The 22089-nt window shown below is 41.5% G+C and overlaps 1 pseudogene; it reads right to left on the reverse strand.

Moving 5' to 3' along the window:
• Positions 1 to 5574, reverse strand: part of LOC106560942 (hydrocephalus-inducing protein-like) — a 45664-nt pseudogene extending 40090 nt beyond the window's left edge.
• Positions 5575 to 22089: the final 16515 nt, after the last annotated feature.

Consider the following 22089-nt stretch of genomic DNA (forward strand, 5'->3'; position numbering starts at 1 on the left):
ATGCTCTTGATGTTACAAGCAGTCATGTAGAACCAACCGATCATGGATCATAGCTCCTGATTAATCACCATCAACAACATTATCACTAGCTGAACTTTATAGCTACTGGAAGTTACTGAGTCACGCAGACTTTTTTACTCTCCATAAATGCATAATCTGATTCTTTAGAGGGATTAATCATAGGCCCAAAGTCTGTTGCATATCGGTATCTTGTTCATTTGTACATTAACTTGAAGATATAAGTATATTCTGCTACCCTGTGAGACAGAAGCAAGGCAGATTTCTATGTCTAGTCAAAGGAAGATGTCTAGTCACATTTAATATATTCTAATATAGACTCTCTACAGTGTACTTCATTCTCACTTGTAGATCAAAGAGGGATGTCAGCTCATTACAGAGGGACTTGCAGAGAAAGGGGAGTAAACGGCAATTGAGGCATTCAGCCACCACACCTCACATAAAAGACACACGGTAACCATCCATGTGAGCGGTGTGTGACTTTGGGATTCATCTGAGAGTCATAGATCACTTTCTCAGGCTTTATGTGCCAGAGAGCTAGTGAGAGCTGAGCTGCTGGTCGATACATAGGTGATCATGGAGGGGTATGAAGAACAAGCCAGCTGAAATGTCAATAATCAGATCAGACTTGCATTACAGAGGTTTAATAAAATGTATTGCTTTGAACCATGGCATGTCAAGGAGGTTTAAAATGAAAACCACTGAAAAGCTAAGTAGCTAAGACCCCAAATAGTAGATTTGATAGGGCCATCATACAATATACTTTATTGTCCATTTACATGCAAACGCATTCTGTGACGTCAGCAAACAAATGCACAAACACAACACAATATATTACATGCAGTACGGAAAAATGCAAAGTTCGTACACACGTCAGAAATTTACATTTCCACATATTGAAAGTCTCTGCGGCCTACTGTCCAACTGTTCAACAGCCCGATGGCCAATGGAGTGAAACATGCTCTTATTTTTACTGAACAGTGCAACCCTTAATCTCCTTCCGGAGTGCAGCAGCTCAAAACATTGGGCAGGAATATACTAATGGCAAAATATAAATATAAAGCATGCTTTGTTTTTAAATCTTTTACATTCTTTTGCCATCAAGTTTTCACTGGCTCTTTGCCATGCTATTGAGCGACTCTGTCATTCTAGAAGAATGACCATCGATTGATGCTTGAAAATGCTTAGTAAAAATCCTGCCTTATCAACGCACAGCTCTTTAGCCTTAGAGGTGAAAAGAGTGTCAGAAGTATTTCCTCAGCACTGCACTTTAAAGATTTTAGCGCAATACAAGACACGGGGGGGGGGGGGGGGGGGTGTGTGTGTGTGTGTGTGTGTGTGTGTGTGTGTGGTGTGTGTGTGTGTGTGTGTGTGTGTGTGTATGTGTATGTGTATGTGTATGTGTGTATGTGTATGTGTGTGTGTATGTGTATGTGTATGTGTACGTGCGTCTTTGCGTTTGTCTGTAGACTGCAGTACTTCAAGGTCCCAGCATAGCAGGGTACCAATGACAAGGTTGTTTTGCACCAAAGGGATTCAAGGCAGCGCTGGTTAATGAGAGAGGCATGAAACAGAAATAGAAACAGAGGGAAGAACACTATGCACAGTGCATGAATTAATATTATACATGCAGGTGCGTCTAATCCTGAATGCTGATTGGTTAAAAGCACATTCCAGCCGGTGTCTATTCCACAAGTTACCACTGGCTAAATCTATGACTTTAAAATATTTACTCTGTTCCATCTGACTGCCAATCAACTGTCTCATCAACCCAGCCAGGCAATTTATAAACTTGATCTCCACTATAAAAATCATCTAGACATTATCTCCCATTTCTTTTAGACTAACATTTAGTTTTCAACAGCAGAGATTTGTATAAACCTTGCTGTCTGTCTCTCCGACATTTACAACGTTGTTTCAATATTCAAATTCGATCTCCAGCTGTCCCATATTAATGAACGTGTCGGGGTTGGGAGTCGGGACGAGGCAGGCAGCATTTCTCAGCCAGTCGAAATCATGAATCAGCTGGCATCATTTTTATGGATATATACAAAGAATTGTCAATTGAAAAAAGGTAAAACAAAACAAAGCAGCTAGTTTGCAGTCTTTACAGCTTCAGTGTTTGAAGTGATTGTGCTAGCGGTGTTGTTGGCTAGCTCCTCTGAACAACAGTGACCTGACGAGAGCACATTTTCTATGTCAGGCGAAATCGTGCCTCATTAGCTCATTGTTATGGACGTATCCAAATAAATGTCACTAGAAAACAGCTTAAACAAATGCAAATGCAGCTACTGTTGTTATTCTTTTTGACATTTGACGTGACTGTAAGTTAGATGTAGTTGGATAGCTAGCAAGCAAGGAATAAGAACGTTGCCAGCCGGTATGGCAATGGAACCATTAGAATGAACGACTGGGTTGTGCCCATAGATACAGATCCAATAGAACAAATGACCAACCGGATTGGGTAGCAACCCTAGATTTGTGTCAGGACTATATATTGTGGAATGATGAAATAGTATGAATAAATTAATCAAAATAACGTTTTTTATGAAAATATGTAAATCATTATTTGAATATGTTGGTAACCCGTATAAAAGTGATAACGCCCTCAAAGCCGGTGTTTGGAGGATATATTTGCACGGTTTGCCGTGCTACAGTTACCCTAACCCTGATATTGGCACCCGTGCCAATATATCCTCCAAACACCAGCTTCTCGGATATTATCACTTAAACACAATGTACAGTATGTCTAATAGAACAAACTCACTTTTACTCTGTTAGTACACACTATCTAAAATACTGGAGGCTCGGGCAGAGTAAACAAAGCCCCATCTTTAGTGAAAATTATGCATAGTTAGATAATTGAAGATGAAATGATTATTGTTATGCTTCTAATTTGTGCCTATTGGGCAAGACTGAAAATGTAGGAGGACAGATGCAGCATGGTAATAAAGGAAGGGCCATGGAGCAAATATAAAGGTCTGATGAGCTGTTACTGGGGATTGGATTGCACTGGCAGCCTGATATCTAGAAAGCTAACAAAGCATTGAACAAATTAACTAATTAATTGCACACTCAATTAGGTTAGACATTAATCAGAGGCAGCATGTAGACAGAAAATGAACACGTAGGGAAACAGAGCTAAAGGTTGAAGAGATAGAGAATTTACCTTTGGAAGAAAGAGAGAGTTTGCCTCACCATTTGTGCCACAAAGCGGGCTGGTATCAGGGACTGGTTTGAGAGCTGCAATGTTCTGGAGACATCAGTCAGAACCGGTATGCTGCCAAAGTCCACCTCTGTGGTCATCACATGGACAACCGCACCCTCCCCAATGCAGGACAGGAGCAGATTCTATGGAATTAGAAGACTTTAGATGGACCAGGGGTATAAACGCAAGGCTACTCACACATACTGCTTGTAGCAGTGTCTGTCCTATATCTGAGAGATATAAGAAAGACCCATATTTAACAAACACAAAATCATCACTCAACTATTTCCATATATATACAGTACTTCAAAAAAAAATTCAACTGGTACCGGGCTACCTTCAGACGAGTCTGGTAAAACTTGTGGGCATCTCGCCTTTCCATAGAGGTGTCATATTAGTGTGCAACGGACGCGACAGACAGGAGTTGGAAGATCGGCGGTACCGACTTCAGACGAGTCCCGTAACGCTTGTGGGTTTCGTAGAGCAAAACAGAGAACACCATCATGTTCGTGAGAGTCATCCTTTCCATAGAGTGGTCATATTAGTTTGTTGGCCAAATCGTTCTGCCACTACAGACATTTTCGTGAGAAGAGAGATTTTTAGGATGTCTCATGTTCTGACAAACACCGCTGTAGCTCGGCCAGTCTGCAATTGGTAGATGTCATGGATTGAGATGCAGCCCATACAACAACAAAAAACAGATATCTCTATTTCAAACAGACATCTCTATTTCAAACAGATATCTCTATTTCAAACAGACTTCAGTATTTTAAACAGATGGATTTTGGTGGGGATTTTTGTATTATGCTAATTAGATTTCCTGGTGGGCGCAGACATCGACTCTAGGGGAACATCTGCTCTGAATGAGGTGCTTTAAAATGAGTGCCCTCTGACCATAAATCAGGACATTTACTGTAAGAGGTGTATTTTGACCCTGGGTGTAGATCTCTAACCTGGCATTGATGGGTAGGGCCAGCACCTCCTCTCCTACTCCTTGTGCATCCAACACTAGAGCCAGGCTGTAGCGCTGCACACTGTGGGAGCACAGGGTCACCTGCAGACAGAGGTACACATATATAGACAGACAAGCATAGCCATGGCATTGGCATCTCTGTGAAGTAGAAGTGCTCGTTTGGCAAATATATTCCCAGTTCACACTGATTCACAGACTTTTACCTAGTTATCAAATCACAACATTTCCCAATCATGCTTCCATTTTGGTTTCTTTACACTTCCTGTATTACATACAGAAGAAACTTACTACGCTACCTTCTAACACCTGTCAAGGCTGTCATCAGAGGAAGACACTACACTGAGAGTACACTGCATGTTCCAAGGTGTCTGTATCTGTGGAGATTTCTGCACCACCCATGAATAACTTCCAATACTGTGAAAGGTTAGCCAAAGCCCATTTCCTCTGCTAGGTGAGAGATTACCTCCCTCTAGCATATTTGACTCCCTCTGACCTCTTCTATATATTCTGCTCTTGTAAGAGAACTCATTAGAGCCCAGGAGTGCCGCTGTGCGGTCACTGGGCTGGAGAGCGAAGCAGAGTTTTCCAGACAGCCAAAGGAAGGCAGCAGACATGAGACACCCTATACAAAGGGTCCAAGACAGCTGCACAGATTCCCCTGATCTGCCCGCCGCAGCGCCTGACAGCTCTCAGTGATGGGAAAAGACCAAACAGTCTCCCATTGATAGGAAAAGACCAGCGTATGACAGATACACTCAGTAACCAGAGGCAGCCAGAGCAAGCTGATGTAATAATCTAAGCTCTGCAGAGCCACAGGGAGAAAGGCATCTTCCTAGGCATTTATCTGCAACAGATTCTTTCAATATTCAACTCCACTGCTGAATAAAATTAAGGTCTGGCCCCTTCAGTGCCAATCATTGATTGAAGCCGTTGTGATTAGAGGGAATTCATTTTATGATTAGTTTATTCAAAATCTCAAATGAAAAATCTACAACACACAATATAGCACTAAATTGGAAAACAAACGGACTCAGCATGATCCACCAGTCCACAATTAATAACAGAGTTAAATGATAATCTTCTACAATGAGCACATAAGCACTTTTTCATTGGAATAATGTTCACATACTGTATGTTTTCAGATAATACTTAATATCTATAACAAGTAGAAAATGGAGGTAACTTCCTGGTTATGCTCCCTGCTAATTTCGCACACCTGGATGTCAACAAGTCCCTGAGGGCACATGGTTCCTAAGGTGGATGTCAGGGTGAACACAGTGGGCCGGTTCTGTCAAACTGAGGTCTGAAACCTAGAGGTACTGGTGATGCTGGTAGGCCCACTGCCATCCCCTGGAACCCTCAGGTCAAAGGTCATAGCGACGTGTCGTTCAGACTGCAGGTCAGTGTGTGAGGGAAACCTGGAGGAGAAGAGGAATAAGGAATAAAACATAGAGGAAGCAATGTTACGGTTCTAAAGATTAGGGCAAAATAAAGTCCAAACAGTGTTAACTGACATACAGCTACAATGCCAGAGGGCATTTCATTCTAAAGAGGTTGATTTGTCTGTCTGCTTCAAAAAGGTCTGGTTTGTGTGAGGGAAATAAACAGTGAGATGAAAAAGGTGTCATAGCATACTTATTATCTGTCTGCAAGGAACTTTGCTGTTATTGATCACAAGAGAAATGTGCGTTCTACCCTAGTTGATTCCATGTTTAGTATTATTCCACAGTAAGCCATATACAAGTCATATAGGAGATAGATAAAGGCCTGCTCAAAATAATTCCACAGAAAATGTATCAACCTGGACAATTGTTGGGAGGGTTGAATATTTGTTCATTTTTTTTATTTCACCTTTATTTAACCAGTTAGGCTAGTTGAGAACAAGTTCTCATTTAAAACTGCGACCTGGCCAAGAATAAAGCAAAGCAGTTCGACACATACAACAGCACAGAGTTACACATGGAATAAACAAGCATACAGTCAATAATACAGTAGAAAAAATCGATATACAGTATGTGCAAATGAGGTAAGATAAGAGAGGTAAGGCAATAAATAGGCCATGGTGGCAAAGTAACTACAATATACCAATTGATTGATGTGCAGAAGATGAATGTGCAAGTAGAGATACTGGGGTGCAAAGGAGCAAGATAAATAAATAAATACAGTATGGGGATGAGGTAGTTGGATGGGCTATATTACAGATGGGCTATGTACAGGTGCAGTGATCTGTGAGCTGCTCTGACAGCTGGTGCTTAAAGCTAGTGAGGGAGATATGAGTCTCCAGCTTCAGTGACTTTTGCAGTTCGTTCCGGTCAAGAGTTGAATAGTGTGTATTTTAAGAGCTCCAAAGGCAAAACTTTGCATTGAGGAATGGGAGAAAATGTGTGCAATAATTGTTGCAAGAAGCACACCAAAACTGTTTTTTAAGGGACTATTATTGCAAGACAATACACATAGCCCACAATATATAAATATCTATGTATTTCATTGACTTGTGGTAATGGTTGCTTATTTGCATCTGTCGCTCATTGATGTGTGTGTGCTTTATACTGTAAATAGTACTACAAAGCATTAAATCTGCCGCTAAGCCTAACACAAGCATCTAGCGACAAGTAACAGGCAGCATTGATGAGGATGAATGAAAAACTCACTGAAGGACACATCCTCAAAGTTGAGCTCTGAGACGTTGAAGTGAAATGTGGGGCCCATTATACAACCCCTACAATAAATAAAAGTGCCAGGAAATACAGAATACATCTGTGCTGACTAGCAAATGTGAAGGTCACTGGACAATGCATAATCATTAAAGGGCTGGGCAAGTATAAAACAGCTGAAGAAAAAAAAACAAGATCAGTCAATTTCTTGGATGACAGTGTGGAAGGGTAATTCTGTAATCCTTCCACTCAGCACTCCTCAACAGTAATACATCTTAATCAAGGAGAGATGCCAAGACTGGCAGGTGTGTTATGGAAACAAAGGGGTTTTCACCACTGTTCTGCTTTGTACAATTTAAACACAACCTTTAGGGAATAATTTACTCAAACCTAGAGTATAAAAATGTGTTCATCAAATGGGCAAGTCAGGGAGAGCAAGAATTCAGGAGATGAAGCATTCGGTTGATTAATGTAACTCATGTGTTTTCTACATTGCTACATTTACATTTTAGAAAAGTGTAGCTGCTGGTGTTTGGGGTGATAGATGTGTCTGGACATGCCCACCAATGTTTTATCTACCAAGGTGGGGATGTACTGTACCGACCCTAACAAGACAATGATGGAGAGGTATAGGATTGTGCTGAGATAGATGAGCGAGGTGATGGGGTGAGGGAGGGTTACCTGAACGTGAGGCTGATAGGCTGAGGGTATCCCCCACAATGAAGAGTAACTCCTCAGAGAAGTCCCCCAGGGTGCTGGAGAAGAAGCAGACCTCCAGAGCGTGGCAGGCCCCAGGGAGGGGTGCGTCACTTGAGTGGGTTGAGTCACTGACGTAATCATCCTGTCCGGGTTTGGCGCCCCCCTCGGGTTCGTGCTGTGGGGGAGATCTTTGTGGGCTATACTCAGCCTTGTCTCAGGGTAGTAAGTTGGTGGTTTGAAAATATCCCTCTAGTGGTGTGGGGGCTGTGCTTTGGCAAAGTGGGTGGGGTTATATCCTGCCTGGTTGGCCCTGTCTGGGGTATCGTCAGACGGGGCCACTGTGTCTCCCGACCCCTCCTGTCTCAGCCTCCAGTATTTATGCTGCAATAGTTTATGTGTCGGGGGGGCTAGGGTCAGTCTGTTATATCTGGAGTATTTCTCCTGCCTTATGCGGTGTCCTGTGAGAATTTAAGTATGCTCCCTCTAATTCTCTCTCTCCCTCTCCCTCTCCTCCCGGAGGACCTGAGCCCTGGGACCATGCATCAGGACTACCTGGCCTGATGACTCCTTGCTGTCCCCAGTCCACCTGGTCATGCTGCTGCTCCAGATTCAACTGTTCTGCCTGCGGCTATGGAACCCTGACCTGTTCACCGGACGTACTACCTTGTTCCGGACCTGCTGTTTTCGACTCTGTCTCTCTACCGCACCTGCTGTCTCTAACTCTGAATGCTTGGCTATGGAAATCCAACTGACATTTACTCCTGAGGTGCTGCCCTGTTGCACCCTCTACAACCACTGTGATTATTATTATTATTTGACCCTGCTGGTCATCTATGAATGTTTGAACATCTTGGCCGTGTAGTTTTATATTCTCAACTTGGCACAGCCAGAAGAGGACTGGCCACCCCTAGAGCCTGGTTCCTCTCTAGGTTTCTTCCTAGGTTCCTGCCTTTCTTGGGAATTTTTCCTAGCCACTGTGCTTACATCTGCATTGCTTTCTGTTTGGGGTTTTAGGCTGGGTTTCTGTATACCACTTTGTGACATCGGCTGATGTAAAAAGGGCTTTAAAAATATATTTGATTGATTGATTGAGGGGGAACCATCCTCTTAGTGGGGCTGAAGGAGAAACACTGGCCAAACGCTGAGATGGGAGGAACCAGGTTAAAGAGGCCCTTGGGGCCTGCCACGCTCTCAATGAGACCCTTATTGGATGGAAGCAGCACCTGAGAACCAGGGAGAGAATACTTGTAGTGAAAACCAATCTACTGTAAATGTAAGAATGATTAACCAAGCACCATTTGTTTTCTATCTAATGCATAATATTTGATCAAATCAGAATTCACATGTAGCCTACTGTAAGTGTAGTGCAGTAGAAATGTGTGTATATTGCATGGTTTTATCTACAGTTGTTTGCTGCCACTGAAAAGATAGATTCTGTAAAACACATTATCTGGCAATACATGACCCAACAGTCTTTTTTGTCTGTGGGAACCAGTTCCACAGGGGTTGGATTATTACAATAAGGCTGCCACATATGCCCTAGAAACTAAAGGGGCTGACTGGGCAGGCAGACTTTAAATAATTCACCTAAAAGTGAATTCAAACAGTGCCTGCCAGGTGCTGTTCTATTATAGGACTAACAGTTATCACAATTATACTTCAATTATTCAATGATTAAGCATGGGCATCTGCTGACTAGAGTCAGCAGCATTGTGATTTATTTTGATGTGAGCCACGTCTTATTACAGGAGATCCTCTCACAGCAGCTCTTGTATTACATCTTTATAACAGCTGAGACTTTGTATGTTATGAGTCTCAGTTGTGGTGAGCGGAACAACTGGACCAGCGGTATATAACAGAACACTGTCATTCTAATTCAGTGTATTTAAGTGTCGAATTTTCTGTGTTTTTGGCCTTAGCTGTTTTTGTATAATTGTACCGGGCATCTCTTAACTAAGGTTAAGTACCCCATAGCTGTGCTTGGAGGCAATAAAGATGTTACCCATGTCAAGGAAGTCAAATTTCAATTGCAATTTGGGGCCTACGCCCCCTTTATTCATAGAGGTATGCGAGACTCACGGCCTAGATGATGAAGAGCACAAAGACAGAGAACACAAAGACGCATTAAATAAACACACTGAATGTGCAAACAGATGAGCATGAATCAAGCACATCTGCCACTCACCGGTGTGTAAATAAAAAAATCATACACATACTGTACACTGCCATAAGGAAAAAATCTACTCTCAATGATGTGTTATTGAGGTCACCACATGCCCATTAAACCCTGTCAGACATGGAAATGAATGGAAATCTGACCTCCGGAAGTGGAAATATAGATGGATACCAAATGCAAAACAACCAACAACTTCTCTCTCAGTATGAGAGGATAGAAATCTAACTGAGGCTTTCTCATCAAAGTTTCATTTCATTGCTGTTCATCACACTTTCTGCTTGTGACCTCTTTAGAATTGGATTCTACATTATTAGTCACTATTAATGCTTCAGCAAGTAGTTCATCCCTGAGCATTCTCTACCAAAATCTGATCAAATCTGATCAAACTCTTCACCTGTAATGTCAAAGTAGACCATCTGCCAGGGGCGGAAATCCCGGGGGGGACGGGGGGGGACATGACCCCCCCATCCTGGGAAAAATATGATTTGTCCCCCCCCAATATATCACTGAAACATAACTATGTAATTTAAATAATATTAACCTGTTGGGTCTAGGGGGCAGCATTTGCACGTCTGGATAAAAAAATGTACCCGATTTAATCTGGTTACTAATCCTACCCAGTAACTAGAATATGCATATACTTATTATATATGGATAGAAAACACTCTAAAGTTTCCAAAACTGTTTGAATGGTGTCTGTGAGTATAACAGAACTCATTTGGCAGGCAAAACCCTGAGACATTTTCTGACAGGAAGTGGATACCTGATGTGTTGTATTGACTTTAAACCTATCCCATTGAAAAACACAGGGGTTTAGGAATATTTTGGCACTTCCTATTGCTTCCACTAGATGTCACCAGCCTTTACAAAGTGTTTTGAGTCTTCTGGAGGGAGATCTGACCGAACAAGAGCCATGGAACGATGATGTCCCATTAGACACCTGGCGCGCTAGTTCATGTTGGGTACCCTCGTTCCAATACGTTATAAAAGAGTATGCATTCGTCCACCTTGAATATTATTCATGTTCTGGTTAAAAAAGGCCCTAATGATTTATGCTATACAACGTTTGACATGTTTGAACGAACGGAAATATATTTTTTCCCCTCGTTCATGACGAGAAGTCCGGCTGGCTTACATCATGTGCTAACGAGACGGAAATTTTTGGACATAAATGATGAGCTTTTTTGAACAAAACTACATTCGTTATGGACCTGTGATACCTGGAAGTGACATCTGATGAAGAGAATCAAAGGTAATGGATTATTTACATAGTATTTTCGATTTTAGATCTCCCCAACATGACGTCTAGTCTGTATCGCAACGCGTATTTTTCTGGGCGCAGTGCTCAGATTATTGCAAAGTGTGATTTCCCAGTAAGGTTATTTTTAAATCTGGCAAGTTGATTGCGTTCAAGAGATGTAAATCTATAATTCTTTAAATGACAATATAATATTTTACCAATGTTTTCTAATTTTAATTATTTAATTTGTTACGCTGACTTGACTGCCGGTTATTGGAGGGAAACGATTTCCTCAACATCAATGCCATAGTAAAACGCTGTTTTTGGATATAAATATGAACTTGATAGAACTAAAAATGCATGCATTGTCTAACATAATGTCCTAGGAGTGTCATCTGATGGAGATTGTAAAAGGTTAGTGCATCATTTTAGCTGGTTTTATGGTTTTGGTGACCCTGTCTTTGACTTGACAAAACATTACACACAACTCTTGTAAATGTACTGTCCTAACATACTCTAAATTTATGCTTTCGCCGTAAAACCTTTTTGAAATCGTAAAACGTGGTTAGATTAAGGAGATGTTTATCTTTCAAATGGTGTAAAATAGTTGTATTTTAGAAAAATTTGAATTTTGACATTTATTTGGATTCAAATTTGCCGCTCTTGAAATGCACCTGCTGTTGATGGAGTGCACCACGGGTGGCACGCTAGCGTCCCACCTAGCCCCAAGAGGTTAATAATACGCAATGAAAGCAATTGTGCTGATTATAGACACTTAATAGTGCGTTTTTAAGTTTCAAAAGATTGCAACCCCCCCACCCTTTGCCTCACAATGGTTTGATCCACTGCCAGTTCCTTAGCTTGCTAGGTAACAGAGAGATCGTATCTACTGTCTGAAAGGCACTCAATGCACGTAACTGACGTGAGGTTAATCCAGTCAATCGCGCACACACACTAGCTGAATATGCAGAGCTAGTGCGCAAATATTAACTATTAAGCTAGCTAGTACCTATTCCATTTATGTGGCGTCGTCAAAGATGGAATCAGCATGCAGATGATGTAAGTTAGTGCTTCAAAGTCCCTGTGATAAGGTTAGCGATAAACTGAAATCCAAACTGAACAGAACTACACTCTCTTCTACCATTGTCTTAAATATATTTAATGGTCTCGTTGCAAAAGCTAAATTGTCGCAAGTGAACTTTTATTTATTTATTTTATTTCACCTTTATTTAACCCGGGTAGCAAAGATTATAGCAAACACCACTGAAACTGAATTGGTGCTCGCTAGCTTTGCAAATTCAGCTATTGTTGGAAGCCAGCCAATATGAAACAAACTATTAAAATTACAAAAGGTTGCAGCATATGTTGTGTAAATGGTGAACTCATACAGCTGTCAACTCTTGTCATTTTAATCCGTTTCACATTTGCTAGCTACCTTTTTAGATTGAAGCCCAAATAGAATGATTGAAGATGATAGAAGCCCATCTCCTACTGTAAATAACCTACACACTGTGTGTGTAGCCAGCCAGCCAGCCAGGTAGAAAAATGGCAGAAAAATAAAAGACGGACATCAGAGTATTTTTCAATACACCAAAACGCATAGTAAGAACCCTAGTAGCCTAATATCTCAAAGACTAGTTGATAAAATGTTCATAAGAAAGAAATCTCAGGTAAGTTTGTTGAGTCTTTGTTTGGCAACATTATGAAAGGTTCTCCATTTTTTTACTTGTAAAATAGGAACATAATTGGAAAATGCCATGGATACCCCCACTCTCAACTTAAACTGGTGACTGAACTAAGATTTGTTAAAGGCAATGGTATTGCTGTTGTGATTAGTTGTGTAGTTTTGGGTACCGGTAGTTAGGAGTACGGCAAACACCTTATTTCTTTGGTTCCTCAATATACATTTACCATATTACAATGTAGACTATGTGTTACAGCACTACTTTTGGTGTCCCCCTCAGGAATTGCTCTTGAGAAAATTTCATGTAATTGTCCCCTCCAAAGTTGATATCAGATTTTCGCCCCTGCCATCTGCTGATAGATCTTGGCTTCCTGGGGTTTGAAAATGATGTTGACATCTGAGGTGGTGTTGGGCCAAATGTCCCCCTCCTGCAGGCAACAGAAAGGCAACAGAAAAGGCTACCTTAAACACTATACCTCTTACAGTATCAAACATGATTACTGATATCCTGCTGGTGTAAAAACTGCCATAGCTTGTCTTTGTCATGTAAGATACTGTATATTTTTTATTTGTCAAGTGTAGAGTAGCTCAATGATATAATGCTGGTGATATACACTATTTAAGCAATAAGGCCTGAGGAGGTGTGGTATATTGGCCATATACCACAAACCTGCAAGGTGCCTTATTGCTATTATAAACCGGTTACCAACATAAATCATTTTGCATCATACCTGTGGTATATTGTCTGATATACCATGGCTTTCAGCCAATCAGCATCCAGGAGCCAAACTACTTAGTTTATACACTGAATAAAAATATAAATGCGACATGCAACAATTTCAAAGATTTTACTGAGTTACCGTTCATATAAGGAAATCAGTCAATTGAAATAAATTCATTAGGCCCTAATCTATGGATTTCACATGACTAGGGATACAGATATGCATTTGTTGGTCACACAAACCAGTTTGTTTCTGGTGCAACCACCATTTGCCTCATGCAGCTCGACAACTGTCCTTTACATAGAGTTGATTAGGCTGTTGATTGTGTCCTGTGAACTGTTGTCCCAATCCTCTTAATGGCTGTGCAAAGTTTCTGGATATTGGCGGGAACTGGAACACGCTGTCGTACACGTGAATTCAGAGCATCCCAAACATGCTCAATGGGTGACATGTCTGGTGTGTATGGATAAAATGCAATTGTATTCATTGTCCGTAGCTTATGCCTGCCCATACCAGAACCCCACCGCCATCATGGGGAACTCTGTTCACAATGTTGACATCAGCAAATTGCTCGCCCACATGACGCTATCTGCCCGGTACAGTTGAAACTGAAATGAATCCATGAAGAACACCCTTCTCCATTGTGCCATCGAAGGTGAGCTTTGCCCACCAAATTCGGTTACAACGCCGAACTGCAGTCTGGTCAAGACCCTGGTGAGGACGACAAGCACGCAAATGTGCTTCACTGAAACAGTATCTGACAGTTTATGCAGAAATTATTTGGTTGTGCAAACCCACAGTTTCATCAGCTGTCTGGGTGGCTGGTCTCAGACCATCCCATAGGTGAAGAAGCTGGATGTGTGGGTCCTGGGGTGGCATGGTTACACGTGGTCTGCAATTGTGAACGTACAGCCAAATTCTCTAAAACAATATTGGAGGCGGTTTATGGTAGAGAAATGAACATCCAATTATCTGGCTATAGTTCTGGTGGACATTCCTGGAATCAGCATGCCAATTGTACTCTCCCTCAAAACTTGAGACATCTGCGTCATTGTGTTATCTGACAAAACTGCACATTTTAGAGCGGCCTTTTATTGTCCCCAGCACAAGGTGCACCTGTGTAATGATCATGCTGTTTAATAAGCTTCTTGATATACCACACCTGTCAGGTGGATGGATTATCTTGGCAAAGGAGAAATGCTCACTAACAGGGATGTAAAGAAATTTGTGCCCAAAATTTGAGAGAAATAAGCTTTTTGTGCATATAGAACATTTCTGGGATATTTCATTTCAACTCATGAAACATGGGACCAACACTTTACATGTTGAGTTTATATTTGTATTCAGTGTCATATAAAATTATATATTATAATACTCCCCTAAACCAAGTATTATTCTTTATTATCAAAGACAACTTATGTCTGATGAAAGATAAAGCTTCTGTCCAAATGATAGTGTCTTTATCAAATAGATAAAGTCATCCAGTGGAAAAGAAAAGCAGCTGGGTGCTAATGTAGTACTTAGAAAGACACTAATGTAATCATAATCAGCAGAGCTCTGGAGAGCAGAAGGACAAGTTTGCCTTAGGGTAACAGTGGGGTTCTGGCCTTACTCTGTGCTGACAGAGCACGCCTCTTCAAGGTGCTATACAGAATACTTGGGTGCAGAGTTTGTCTTTGGGAGGCTTGGCTTTTTTTGGAGGGTGTCTGTGTTTGTTTTCCACTCTTCCTTTCCAACTCTCTGACACAAAACCACATGACCAGACAGGACAGTGAGACATCAAGGGCAAATGATGGTGAGACTTCCCTGAGGACATAGTGTGCTTAACAAATGCCTGGGGCGAGTTGGGTGTCAGGATGGATGAGAGAATGAGTGGCTGTCTCCCCAGGGGCGTCTCAGTCCAACGGTCAGACTCCGAGACAGCAGGTGAGATCAGGTTAGAGGCTGAACTGATCCATGTGGCCACGCCTCTGACTCAGCAGGGACTGCCTTCCCCTGTGTTTGGGAATGCTGAACACATGGCTATTCATAAGTGCTCACACACACTGCCATACAAAAAAAAAATCAACACAAATTGGGATGAAGAATATGAAATTGAATATAGGAATATCCGGGGGACTTTTATAGCTGCTGTGGAGCAGTGACTCACTGCTAGCTGCATGGCAAAATGATATGCAGAGAGAGTTTTAAACGTGTTTTTAAAGGTTGGGGGTATTTCATCAAAGTGCTAAAGTTTGTCTTCTACCACAGCTGAGTACTCCACAGAGACAGATGTGTCACTGTCACCAGAGGCTGGAGGTGTGAACCAGGCAATGGGAAAACAAAGCCCTACGCCCAACCACGGCAGACACCACACTGAGTTATAGGGGTTGGTACAGAATGCTGGTACAGGGTATAATGCGATAAAGTGCATCCATGAAATTAGTTATTAAAGTTTCCTTAGGGATTACAGCGCAAACCAAATAAGCATGAAGATAGTATGGGAGGATTTTGGTATGCCAGTTGGCCTAGCTACTGCTGTGTAAAAAAAATAAGATGGCATTTGAAAAAACTATCCCTTAAATGCACTTTGCATGCACTTTGTGACTCACATACTGAGTAAAGTCTATAATCCCAGTGGTTGATTAGGTATCATGTAATTCAGCCTTGGTGATACTGTGTACTGTAGCGTAGCCTGCATTAGACCACAAGCTAAGACAAACACATTAAGTTTGGTTAGACTGTTGGTCAATGGGCATGGGCACCAAAGCTACTGTACCCTATAAGAAAACATTTGCTATCAGCCCACAGTAAAATGCCCCCATCCTCCCTCCATAGCACACCAGAGGTTCCACTATGATGTAGTTGTCTGAGAAGGACAGCCGTTCCTCCTTCAGCTGCCTGCGTCAGTCTTGGAAGGTGTGTGAGAGCAGGGACATGCGGTCATGTGGAGTGGGGTCTGCATCACTCTCTGTCAGGAACTGATCCATCTCATCCTCCTCTTCCTGCTGTCTGTTGTTTCATCCTCCCCTGAGGAGAAACAGACACACACAGCTACTGGATTATCTAAGAACTCATTAAGAGTACTGTAGATGTGCAATGTAAATGTATACTGTATGTAGAATGTCAAAAGTACATGTGGGTAGTTTCTAAAATACAGGCCTTTTCTATTAGTGATGGGGGGAAAAAATTGATACGGTTCCATTTTGGAATAATATTTTTGAGTTTTGGTTTGGCTGTACCAAAACTGTCACGGCTGTTTGAAGGAGCGGACCAAAATACAGCGTGTTCGTAGTTCCACATATTTATTAAGCGTGAAAATAAATGCAATACATAAATACAAAAACAACAAACTGTGACGCAGAGAGGACAACACACTACTCAAAAGATAATAACCCACAAACAGGAAGAGAAAAATCCCTACTTAAATATGATCTCTAATCAGAGGCAATGAGGATCAGCTGCCTCCAATTAGAGATCAACCCCAAACAATCCCAACATAGAAATAGAAAAACTAGAACTTAAACATAGAAAACATAGAACAACCCAAAACACCCCCTGTCACGTCCTGCCCTACTATAGAAAATGACATCTTACTAGGGTCAGGACGTGACAGTACCCCCCCCCCCCCCAATGGTGCAGACTCCGAATGCAAAAGAAGTCCTGGGAGTGCATTCTGACGAAGACAGCAAAGGTAATCAAACTTTTCTAATAGTAAATCGGAGTTTGGTGAGTACCACACTTGGTGGGTGTCAAAATAGCTAGCCTGTGATGGCCGGGCTATCTACTCAGAATATTGCAAAATGTGCTTTCACCGAAAAGCTATTTTAAAATCGGACATAGTGAGTGCATAAAGGAGTTCTGTATCTATAATTCTTAATATAATTGTTATGTTTTTTGTGAACGTTTATCGTGAGTAATATAGTAAATTCACCGGAAGTGTTCGGTGGGAATGCTAGTCACATGCTAGTCACATGCTAATGTAAAAAGCTGGTTTTTGATATAAATATGAACTTGATTGAACAAAACATGCATGTATTGTATAACATAATGTCCTAGGATTGTCATCTGATGAAGATCATCAAAGGTTAGTGCTGCATTTAACTATAGTTTGGGTTTATGTGACATTATATGCTAGCTTGAAAAATGGGTGTCTGATTATTTCTGGCTGGGTACTCTGCTGACATAATCTAATGTTTTGCTTTCGTTGTAAAGCCTTTTTGAAATCGGACAGTGTGGTTAGATTAATGAGAGTCTTGTCTTTAAAATGGTGTAAAATAGTCATATGTTTGAGAAATTGAAGTAATAGCATTTCTAAGGTATTTGAATATCGCGCCACGGGATTACACTGGCTGTTGAGTAGGTGGGACGTCCCACCTAGCCCATAGAGGTTAATGGTTGGTTATTCTGTCACAGCTGTTTGAAGGAGCGGACCAAAATGCAGCGTGTTCGTAGTTCCACATACTTATTAAACGTGAAACTAAATGCAATACATAAATACTTTACATAAAAAACCAACAAACCATGACGCAGAGAGGACAACCCACTACTTAAAAGATAATAACCCACAAACAGGAAGCGAAAAACCCCTACTTAAATATGATCTCTAATCAGAGGCAATGAGGATCAGCTGCCTCCAATTAGAGATCAACCCCAAACAATCCCAACATAGAAATAGAAAAACTAGAACTTAAACATAGAAATAGAAAACCTAGAACAACCCAAAACATCCCGTCACGCCCTGCCCTACTCTACTATAGAAAATGACATCTTACTAGGGTCAGGATGTGACAAAAACTCCAGTATTTTTCCTTTATAGTTTTTTCACCATCTTCTTTTTAAATTGGGAGCAAATTTGTTTACAGCACTTTATTTCCATGACTGATCAAAACTTGTTTTCTCATGGCTCTCCCTTGTCTCTCTGCTGCAGGCAGAGGGGATAATTAGGTGACCGTGATGATACGATGGCCAGATTGGGAATTTAGCCAGGATGCTCTTACGATACTGTAAGTACCATGGGATCTTTAGTGACCACAGAGAGTCAGGATACATGTTTAACATCCCATCCAAACGCCAGCACACTACACAGGGCAATGTCCCCAATCACTGCCATGGGGCATTTTTGTAGACCAGAGGAAAGAGTGCCTCCTACTGGATCTCCAACACCACTTCCAGCAGCAGCTGGTCTCCCATCTAGGGACCAACCAGGACCAACCCTGCTTAGCTTCAGAAGCAAGCCAGCAGTGGGATGCAGGGTGGTATGCTGCAATTAAATGAGAGTATCGAATTGCAATACATATAGAATCATGAGAATTGCAATACATATTGTATCGGAACAAAAATATTGTGATAATTTAGTGTCGTGAGGTCCCTGTCAATAGCCAGCCCTATTTTCTATACAGTCCATTATCTGTCAGGACATTATGGCAAAGCCACCTTTCCAGTGTAAAACCCAAATGAGAAATTGACCAGCCTCCCGTGACCCAAATTGTCATCCAACGACCTAAATTAAGAAACATTATAATAAATGTATTCTTATAACTGCAACCCACCTCTCACATGCCCAGGGTCCACCAGGGCCCATAGTTTAAGAAACCCTGGTCTAGCCAGTGGGCTATTATTGGTCGGTGCTTCATAATTGGTCATAGAGATGGCGCTGTTGGATTAGCATGACAGGTAGGCTGTACTCTGTCTGAGCCATCCACAACAATTACAGAGTCTCTCTTGGACCATGTGACACAAAACACATGGTTCCCACCGGAGCAGTCAGCTTACATAATGAAAACAGAAAAACAATGCAAAAATCAGCCTGTGGAATATGTAAATACCTTGAGCATTTTGTTTTGTTTGGCTAGTTTGGATACATTCAAAACAGAGCCATGGTGCTTTAGCAGAGATCCCGATCTGACCCTAACGAGTGAACCAAGCCAAAATTGAACCCAAAATGAAATAGGCTGGTATTCAAATTGCATCCTGGATTTAAACAGGCAGTAAGCACTAGGCAGCCACAAAATGAGGTTTGTGTTAGATTCAAGTAATACAATACAATTAAACCCAATGTGATGGTGTGGGTGATTATCTAATAGGCTTTATAATTATTATTATTACTACAATTTATCTACAACAGTATAGTCACATTTAACATTATTCATATTTTCTTCAAGGCAGAATGAGCTAAATCCATCAATAAGAACAAACCTGTAACAGAGAAGCCCGACTGCAGATTTACAAACAAGTTAAATGTCCCTCGGCTCGGCAGAGCAAGAGAGGGAGGAGGAGGAGGGGGCATCTGAGTCCCAGTTCCTTGGAGAATGCACTGAGTAAACACATATTGAAAGTGCACATGAAGTCTTTACCATTGCATCAATGACATACTGACTGACAGACTGACTGACTGACCAACTGTGATAGATACCCTAGACAAATAGGCTAGACAGACAGGCTAGACAGACAGGCTAGACAAATAGGCTAGACAAATAGGCTAGACAGACAGGCTAGACAGACAGGCTAGACAAATAGGCTAGACAGACAGGCTAGACAGACAGGCTAGACAAATAGGCTAGACAGATAGGCAAGACAAATAGGCTAGACAGACAGGCTAGACAAATAGGCTAGACAGACAGGCTAGACAGACAGGCTAGACAAATAGGCTAGACAGACAGGCTAGACAAATAGGCTAGACAGATAGGCAAGACAAATAGGCTTGACAGACAGGCTAGACAGACAGGCTAGACAAATAGGCTAGACAGACAGGCTAGACAAATAGGCTAGACAGACAGGCTAGACAAATAGGCTAGACAGACAGGCTAGACAGACAGGCTAGACAAACAGGCTAGACAGACAGGCTAGACAAATAGGCTAGACAGACAGGCTAGACAGATAGGCTAGACAGACAGGCTAGACAGACAGGCTAGACAGATAGGCAAGACAAATAGGCTAGACAGATAGGCAAGACAGACAGGCTAGACAGACAGGCTAGATAGACAGGCTAGACAGACATGCTAGACAGACAGGCTAGACAGACAGGCTAGACAGACAGGCTAGACAGACAGGCTCACACTCGAATTGTGTAATAAAAAACATGTTGTTGTGTCTTTTAAGATAGTTCCACAACAGGCTCATTAGTAATTCGTAGTCCACCCAGTGGGACCAGTCTGTTGTCAAGTAAATTGTCCCTGTGGGTTTCCTTGCCCTTATTCCACAAATGTGAGTAAATAATTCAGGTAGTGAAATTGAAATAACAAACAATTTAGGCTTTGTTTTCCAATAAGGAGCCTGATACTACAGTAGACCTAAATCCAATGCTGGAAAACAGTCAATCTCTATCAAAAATGATGTATAGCCTACAGTACTCTACCCCTTTAAAATATTAGTCAAAGAACGATAAATGTACTTAAGCCATTATATACACCTCCTGTAACCATACATCTTTTATCTGCAAAATGAGGGATGCAGATTAGGCCATACAGTGCAGTAAAATTATCGCATTACAAAATAACGTCAAAGAACTTACTATGAAGGATTGGCTTGACAGTTTGTCTCTGAAATGGGTGTCTCAGATCAAGTCAGATGAAGGACAACATCCAGGGATAAGAAGCTTTTTCATTAAGACATTCGTATCAATGTCACAACCTCATAAATCTATCCACTTTGTATTTGATCCACCAAGTTCTCCTGTTGAACACCGAAGCAGACTTATTACAGTGGATAGACTGTGAGAATTCAGTGAAAGCACTCTGTTGGGACGCAGGGACAATGCAAGGTGGGTAAGCAAGCTAGCTACTATAGTTGCTGCCCAGTTAAATAACTTAATGTTGTCTCAGGAGGAACCATGGATGGTTAATAGCATCTCTAAAGCAAATATACACTTAAAACCAGCATGTACACTAAGTGTACAAAACATTATGAACACTGCTCTTTCCATGATATAGACTGACCAGGTGAATCCAGGTGAAAGCTAGGATCCCTTATTGATGTCACCTGTTAAATCCACTTCAATCAGTGTAGATGAAGGGGAAGAGACAGGTTAAAGAAGGATTTTTGTGTATTGTGTATGTGTGCCATTCAGAGGGTCACTGGGCAAGAGAAACTACGGAAGTCCCTTTGAACAGGGTATGGTAGTAGGTTTCAGGTGCACCGGTTTGTGTCAAGAACTGCAACACTGCTAGGTTTTTCACGCTCAACAGTTTCCCGTGTGTATCAAGAATGGCTCACCACCCAAAGGACATCCAGCCAACTTGACACATGGAGTCAACATGGGCCAGCATCCCTGAGGAACACTTTCGACACCTTTTAAAGTCAATGCCTCGACAAATTAAGGCTCTTCTGAGAGCAAAAGAGGAGGGGGGAGGGGTGTTCTTAAATGTTTTGTACACTCAGTGCATAATGACAAACATGCCTGAAGCCTATAGAATTGATATATATTTTTAAATTATCATATGTCAGGTGCAATAAAGCTGTGATATACTTGTATATCCTACAAAAAAAATAGAATAGAAAAGAAGGGAAAATTAAGGCACCATCATTATCGCTGACATCCTGATGCTATGACAACTGTTGACAGGCAGGGAACATTAGCCTCTCTCCCACACTGCTCAAGCCAATCTCATGCTTTCATCATCTCATTTTCTCAAGAGATTAATTCTGCACAGCCATCAGTTTCCAGGGTATGCAGAGGATATTTTAACCCTCAGATGATACTACTGCTGAAAGTTCTCCATTTGATTGCCCATGCTG

This window comes from Salmo salar, chromosome 10 (assembly GCF_965601325.2).
Source record: "Salmo salar chromosome 10, fSalSal1, whole genome shotgun sequence".
In the NCBI taxonomy this organism is placed as follows: domain Eukaryota; kingdom Metazoa; phylum Chordata; class Actinopteri; order Salmoniformes; family Salmonidae; genus Salmo; species Salmo salar.